The sequence below is a fragment of the Camelus bactrianus genome, chromosome X (assembly GCF_048773025.1).
Source record: "Camelus bactrianus isolate YW-2024 breed Bactrian camel chromosome X, ASM4877302v1, whole genome shotgun sequence".
Lineage (NCBI taxonomy): Eukaryota > Metazoa > Chordata > Mammalia > Artiodactyla > Camelidae > Camelus > Camelus bactrianus.
Genome location: NC_133575.1, coordinates 65,066,638 through 65,074,983, shown reverse-complemented (window position 1 = coordinate 65,074,983; position 8,346 = coordinate 65,066,638).

Sequence of the window (8,346 nt, the reverse complement as noted above, 5' to 3'; positions counted from 1 at the left end):
TATAACTGGAAATATTAATTTCAGTGGTTCCCGTACATTCTCTCAAGGTTTATTTTCATAAAACACATTTGAATAACAAACAGCAACACTAAAATTCACCAATAAATTTTATTTGCATTTTAATTTTCAGAAATGAATATTGTGTAGGAATATGTTTTAAAGCAAAGGAAAATATCACTTTTTAATTCATGTATTAAAAGTAGTACTTTTATCATAAATACACTTTTTAAACTATTTTAAAACAATAGAATTTCAAGGTGAGTTAAGTAGTAACCAAGAGGGCGAAATTATCCTAGAATCTTCGCTTACCACCTTGACTGCTATTTGAATTGTTCCTTTGGCTAAGGTCACCTTCGGTTTACCCTATCACCAAGATCCTTTGAGTGGCATTCCCACTGAACTCTCCACAGCCTAAAGTGTAGGACATGACCATCGTATTATGAAACCCATAGCTCCAGAAGCACTACACATGCAGACATAGATAAGCTGGCAGCAATCCTGCAGTTCTTTCATTAATCTTTTGGAAGAAAACAATTACAGAACAATTGGCACTGTTATCAAGGCCTTACTCTTACATATAAGGCAACCATATCTACATAATTATCCAGGCATTTAATATCTTTAAAGAACAATTTTCTTTATCTGGGTCAGTTGATGAAATTCTTTACATAACTCCATGGACACTCAGCCTTCATACTTATGAGCAAGGCAGAACATTTTAGATATACTGCTGATGGCAAAGATAAAAATGGGTCATTCTGAAACTTCAAAAAAGTCACTCCTTATGCCAGACCTATGTTGGATTAGTGTTGGAACTCTGGATGGTATCTGACTTCTTGCTCATGAGGAGATGCCAATACTTCCAAAGCATGAGACAGACACTGTGTAAGAGTTCCAGTTGCTGGAAAAGTATGTGCTATGGAATGATGCTGCCCTAAACAAGACATTCCAGGAAAGGCTTTCCACACTTTTATGTGAACAACTGATTTAGATAAGGGCTTGTAACTTGGGCTTGTGTGTATAGATGAAATTATACCTGGACATTTGGACGTATCTCCTAGCCATCTTGGTTCAGTCATCTAACACCAGCCATGACTGAGTAAATGCACCAGCATGAGATATTTTATTCAGAAAGATCAGCCACTTTATATGTGTGTGCTTAGCCCACCAGCAAGAAATGCCTCAGTTATCCAATAATAATAAAAGTCATCCAGGTTCTCTCTCTCTCTAGCTTTATCTTAAGTTGGGGGAAACTTAGCTGCCTATATAACCCACCTGTAAACCCACATGAGGACAGATTTCATTCAACCGTGGTCCAGTAGGCCCAGACTCACTCCAAGCCTCCACCAGATAGTGGACAAATGTAATGGACATCTGCTGCTAGGAGAAACCATTCGCCCATTAGAACTTTTTAGGGTATGGAATTACATGGGGCTACTTGTACTAATGTTGGTACTTGAGCTCAATTGGTCTAATTATCATCTGTAGCATCCTGAACTATAAGCTTTATCTTTGCCTACTGAATATCAATGATCACAGGTTTTTCAGGTGTGCTTAGTTTAACACTCACACTGACACCCAGAATGCTCAACTATAAATCAATTTACTAAGAAGTCTTTTCTAAACAAAATGCAGGGGAGATACCCTAGTTATTCACCTATTTGATAAGTAATTATTAAAGACTTACTATGAGATAGGCACTTGGTATACAGTGGTGAACAAAACAGAAAAATATCTTTGCCCTCTGATGCTTACATTTTAGAGTGGAAGACAAAGTATAAACAAAATAAGTAAAGTAATAAAATATTAGAAAGTAGTAAGTTCTATGGAGATAAATAAAGCAAAGAAAGGGGATAAGGAGGTAAATTTAAATGTGATAATCAAAGAAGGTCTTCCTGAGAAAGTTATATTTAACCAAATAGTGGAAGAAGCTGAATAAGCAAACTATATGGCTATATGGGAGGAAGAGCTCTAGACAGAAAAACCTAGAACTGGGAATTTTAATTCTGCTTTAAACTTCGGACTGAGGCTTTAGTCATTGTGATTAAATAACAAGTGAATCAGAGTGATGCTAGCTGTTGCTAAGATATGTTAGTCCTACTTTAGTTCTGGCCATACTCTGAACTACCCTAATATAGATCACATTCACATAGTAAAAATATCTGTTTCCAATACTACATTGGAAACAAACTTATTGCAGAAGGATACCAGCCATTCAACAACTACCATAATCATTTAATTTCTGGGAAAAATGCCATTCGATACTCTATAGAGGAGGAGTCAACAAATTAAAATCTGATATCTGCTTTTTTAATTGAAATTTTCATTGAGATAATTATAGATTCCTGTGGCATTGTAAGAAATAATACACAGAGGCCTCATATAAACTTTACTAAGTTTCTGTCAATGACATCTTTTAAAAGTACATTACAATAGCACAACCAAAATATTGACATGATACAATCTACTGATCTTATTCATGTCTCCATATTTGCATGCACTCATTTGTACATGTACATATTTGCATGTTTCTTAATTTCTATGCAGTTTTATCACATGTATAGATTTGTGTATTTCTGACCAAGTCTAGCTATGTAACAATTCCATCATCACAAGGATCCCTTGTGTTCTGTTTTTTATAATCACACCCCACCTCCTTCCGACCCCTTATTTTGTCCCTAATCCCTAGCAATCAATAATCAGTCCTTTATTTCTAAAATTTTGTCATTTCAAGACTGTCATAAAAGGATTCATAAAATATGTAACTTTGGGGGGTTGACTTTTTTTCACTCATATTAATTCCCTGGAGATTCATTCAGGTTCTTGCATGTAGAAGTACTTTATTCCTTTAAATTGCTCCATAGTATTCCACAGTTTGTTTAAACATTCACATGTTAAAGGACATCTAGCTTTTTATTGGTTTTGTCTACTATGAATAAAACTACTATGAACATTCCTGTATAAACTTATGTGGTAACTTAAGTTTTAATTTTTCAGGGGAAAATGCCCTGGAGAGCATTTGCTGATTTGTGGGTTAATTGCATACTTACTTTTATAAGAAACAGCCAAGCTGTTGTCCGGCATCTGTATCACTTTACATTTCCACCAGCAATGTATAAGCAATTCAGTTTCTCCACATTCTCAGCAAAATTTGCTGATGTCACTATTTTTTATCTTAGTTTCCCTTACAGGTGCATATTTAAATGTCATTGTAGTTTAATTTGCAATTTTCTTTTGTTAACATTTCTTATTGAGTTATAGTCATTTTACAGTGTTGTACCAAATTCCAGTGTAGAGCAAAATTTCTCAGTTATACATGAGCATACATATAGTCACTGTCACTTTTTCTTTTTTGCTGTGAGCTACCACAAGATATTGTATATAGTTCCCTGCACTATACAGTATAATCTTGTTTATCTATTCTACATACGCCTGTCAGTATCAACAAATTCTGAAATCCCAGTCTAGCTCTTCCCACCTGCCTCCCCCTTGGCAATCACAAGTTTGTATTCTATATCTATGAGTCTGTTTCTGTTTTGTATTTATGTTCTTTTTTTTTTTTTAGATTCTACATATGAGCGATCTCATATGGTATTTTTCTTTCTCTTTCTGGCTTACTTCACTTAGAATGACATTCTCCAAGGACATCCATGTTGCTGCAAATGGTGCTATGTTGTCAATTTTTATGGATGAATAGTATTCCATTGTATAAATATACCACCTCTTCTTTATCCAGTCATCTGTTGATGGACATTTAGGCTGTTTCCATGTCTTGGCTATTGTAAATAGTGCTGCTATGAACATTGGGGTGCAGGTGTCTTTTTGAAGGGTTCCCTCTGGGTATATGCCCAGGAGAGGGATTCCTGGGTCATATGGTAAGTCTATTCCTAGTCTTTTGAGGAATCTCCATACTGTTTTCCACAGTGGCTGCACCAAACTGCATTCCCACCAGCAGTGTAGGAGGGTTCCCTTTTCTCCACAACATCTCCAGCATTTGTCATTATTGGACTTTCGAATGATGGCATTCTGACTGGTGTGAGGTGATACCTCATTGTAGTTTTGAAAATTAGTGATATTGAGCACTTTTCTTGTGACTATTGATCATTTGTATTTCTTCCTTGGAGAATTGCTTGTTTAGGTCTTCTGTCCATTCTTGGATTGGGTTGTTTGTTTTTTCTTATTAAGTCATATGAGCTGCTTATATATTCTGGAGATCAAGCCTTTGTCAGTACCGTTATTTGTAAAAATTTTCTCCCATTCCGTAGGTTGTCATTTTGTTTTACTTCTGGTTTCCTTTGCTGTGCAGAAGCTTGTAAGTTTCATTAGGTCCCATTTGTTTATTCTTGCTTTTATTTCTATTGCTTGGATAGACTGCCCTAGGAGAACATTTCTGAGATGTATGTGAGATAATGTTTTGCCTATATTTTTTTCTAGGAGATTCATTGCATCTTGTCTTATGTTGAAGTCTTTGATCCATTTTGAGGTTATTTTTGTGTATGGTGTAAGGGAGTGTTCTAGCTTCATTGATTTACATGCTGCTGTCCAGTTTTCCCAATAACATTTGCTGAAGAGACTGTTTTATTCCATTGTATATTCTTGCCTCCTTTGTTGAAGATTAGTTGACTAAAATTTGTGGGTTCATTTCTGGGCTCTCTATTCTGATCCATTCGTCCATATGAAAGTTTCTGTACCAATACCATGCTGTTTTGATGACTGTAGCTCTATAGTATTGTCTGAAGTCTGGGAGAGTTATTCCTCCTGCCTTACTTTTTCATCAGTAATGTTTTGGCAATTTTAGTTCATTTGTGGTTCCATATAAATTTTATTATGATTTGTTCTAGTTCTGTGATATATGTCCTTGGTAATTTGATAGGGATTGCATTAAATCTGTAGATTGCCTTGGGCAATATGACCATTTTAACAATATTGATTCTTCCAATCCAGGTGCATGGGATATCTTTCCATTTTTTTAAAATCTTCTTTAATTTCCTTAATCAGTGTTTTGTAGTTCTCCATGTATAAGTCTTTTACCTCCTTGTTTAGATTTATTCCTAGGTATTTTATTACTTTGGGTGCTATTATAAAGGGGATTGTTTCTTCACTTTCTTTCCTGTTGATTCATCATTATTGGAAAGAAATGCAACTGATTGTTGTACGTTAATCTTATAACCTGCTAACTTGCTGAATTTTTCAATTATTTCTATTAGTTTTTGTGTGGACCTTTTAGGGTTTTCTATATATAGAATCATGTCATCTGCATATAGTGACACTTCTACCTCTTCTTTTCCAATTTGGGTCCCTTCTATTTCTCTTGCCTGATTGCTATGGCTAGGACTTCCAAAACTATGTTGAATAGGAGTGGTGATAGTGGGCAGCCTTGTCTTGTCCCAGATTTTAGTGGGAAGCTTTTGAGTTTTTCACCGTTGAGTACTAGCTTGGCTGTAGGTTTGTCATATATAGCTTTTATTATGTTGAGATATGTTCCCTCTATACCCACTTTGGCGAGAGTTTTTATCATAAATGGGTGTTGATTTTTATCAAATGCTTTTTCTGCATCTATTGAGATGATTATGTGGTTTTTGTCCTTTCTCTTGTTGGTGTGATGTATTACATTGATTAATTTGCATATGTTGAACCACCCTTGTGTCCCTGGGATGAACCCCACTTGATCATGATATATAATCTTTTTTATGTGTTGTTGGAGTCTATTTACTAATATTTTGGTAAGGATTTTTGCATCTATGTTCATCAGTGATATTGGTTTGTAATTTCTGTTTTGGTAGTGTCTTTGCCTGGTTTTGGTATCAGGGTGATGGCGGCTTCATAGAATGAGTTTGGGAGTATTCCCTCCTTTTCAATCTTCTGGGAGAGTTTGAGAAGGACTGGTATGAGTTCTTCTTTGTATGTTTGGTAGAATTCCCCAGTGAAGCTGACCGGTCCTGGACTTTTATTTGTAGGGAGGTTTTTTTATTGCTAATTCGATTTCATTTCTGGTGATCGGTTTGTTCAAGTGGTCAGTTTCTTCTTGATTCAGTCTTGGTGGACTGTACATTTCCAGGAACTTGTCCATCTCCTCTACGTTATCCATTTGGTTCCATATAGTTTTTCATAATATTCACATATGATATTCTGTATTTCTATGTTATTTGTTGTAATTTTTCCATTTTCCTTTTGTATTTTGCTTATTTGTGCTCTCTCTCATTTCTTCTTTGTGAGTTTGGCCAGAGGTTTCTCGATTTTATTTACTTTTTCAAAAACCCAGCTTTTGGTTTGATTGATTTTTTTCTATGTTTTTTTCAATCTCTATTTTATTTATTTTATTATTATTTATTAATTTATTTACTTATTTATTTATTCATTTATTTATTCATTTATTTATTATTTTAGTATTTCCTTCCTTCTGCTGCCTTTTGGGTGTTTCTGTTCTTCTTTTTCTAATTTTTCTAATTCTGTTAGTTGGTGGGTTAGATTGTTTATTTAATATTGTTCTTTTTTGAGGCCGGCCTGTATCGCTTTAAACTTCCCTCTGAGGACTGCCTTTGCTGCGTCCCATAAATTTTGTGTGGTTGTGTTTTTATTTTCATTTGTGTCAGGGTATTTTTTAATTTCAACTTTGATTTCATCATTGACCCATTGGTTTTTTAATAGCATGTTGTTTAATCTCCATGCTTTCCTTTTTCTCTCCTTTGTTTCTCTGTAGTTGATGTCTAGTTTCATGGCATTGTGGTCAGTAAAGATGCTTGAGATAATTTCTATCTTCTTAAAATTCTTGAGGCTTCTTTTGTGCCCAAGTACATGATCAGTCCTAGAAAATGTTCCATGTGCATTTGGAAAGAATATATATCCTATTTTTGAGGGGGTGTAATGCTCTGAAAATATCCATCAAATCTAATTTTTCTATTGTATCATTTAATTTCTCTGTTGCCTTATTTATATTCTGTCTGGAAGGTCTGTCTAGTGATGTAAACGTGGTGTTAAAATCTCTGGCAATGATTGTATTCCCACCAATTTCCCCATTTATCTCTGTTAGTAAATGTTTAATGTACTTAGATGTTCCTATATTGAGTGCATAGATATTAACAAGTGTAATATCCTCATCTTGTATCACTCCTTTAATCATTATAAAATGTCCTTCTTTATCTTTCTTTATGGCCTTTGTTTTAAAGTCTATTTTGTCTGAAATCAGTACTGGAACACCTGCTTTTTTGGCATTTCCATTTGCATGGAATATCCTTTTCCATCCTTTCACTCTCAATCTATATGTGTCCTTCTCCCCAAGTGGGTCTTTGTATGCAGCATATTGAAGGTTCTTGCTTTATTATCCAGTCTGCCACTCTCTGCCTTTTGATTGTAGCATAGAGTCCATTAACATTTACAGTCATTAATTATAGATGTGGGTTTTTTTTTGCCATTTTGAATTTGTTTTTGCATTTGATTTGGTATTTCCTCTTTGTTCCTTTCTTCCTTTTGTGGTTTGGTAATTTTCCTTTGTATTATCTTGGATTTTATTTAGTTTTTATGACTCACTTGTAAGTTTTTGGCTTGTGGTTACCCTTTTTTGTAAGTCAATTAGCCCATTACTGTAACTTTTTACATTAAACAGCTACTAATATAAGCTCAAACCCATCCTATTGAGAACAAAAAAGTGAAAAAAAATACTCCAGATTTTCTTGCCTCCCTCTCCCATGCTTATGATTTACATGTCTTCTTTTATAATTTTGTTTTTATTCTATTTTTAATTCATTGTAGTTATCACCTTTCCAGTTATGAGTTTCTCATTTCTGTAGCATCCTGTTTCTTTTTATTTAGAGTAGATCTTTCAATATTTCTTTTAGCATGGGTTTAGTGTTGCTAAACCCTTTTAGTTTTTGATTGTCTGTGAAATTCTTTCTCTCTCCTTCTATGCTAAAGGATAGCCTTGCTGGATAAAGTATCCTAGGCTGCATCTTTTTTTTTTCATTCAGGACTTTGAATATATCTTGCCACTCCCTTCTGGCCTGTAGTGTTTGTGTAGAGAAATCAGCTGAGAGCCTTATGTGGGTTTTCTTTTAACTCTCTGTTTCTTTTTCTCTTGTTGCCTTTAGGATCATTTCTTTATTTTTGACCCTGGCCATCTTGATTATGATATGTCTTGGTGTGGGTCTTTTTAGGTTCTTCCTGTTTGGGACCCTCTGAATTTCCTGTACTTGGATATCTGATTCTTTCTTTAGGTTTGGGGAGTTTTCAGTCATGATTTCTTCAAATCCCTTTTCAATCTCCTTTGTTCTTTCTTACCCTTCTGGAACCCCTATTTTGTGTTGATTGGCATGTTTTATATTATCCCAAATGTCCCTTATGTTGCTTTCA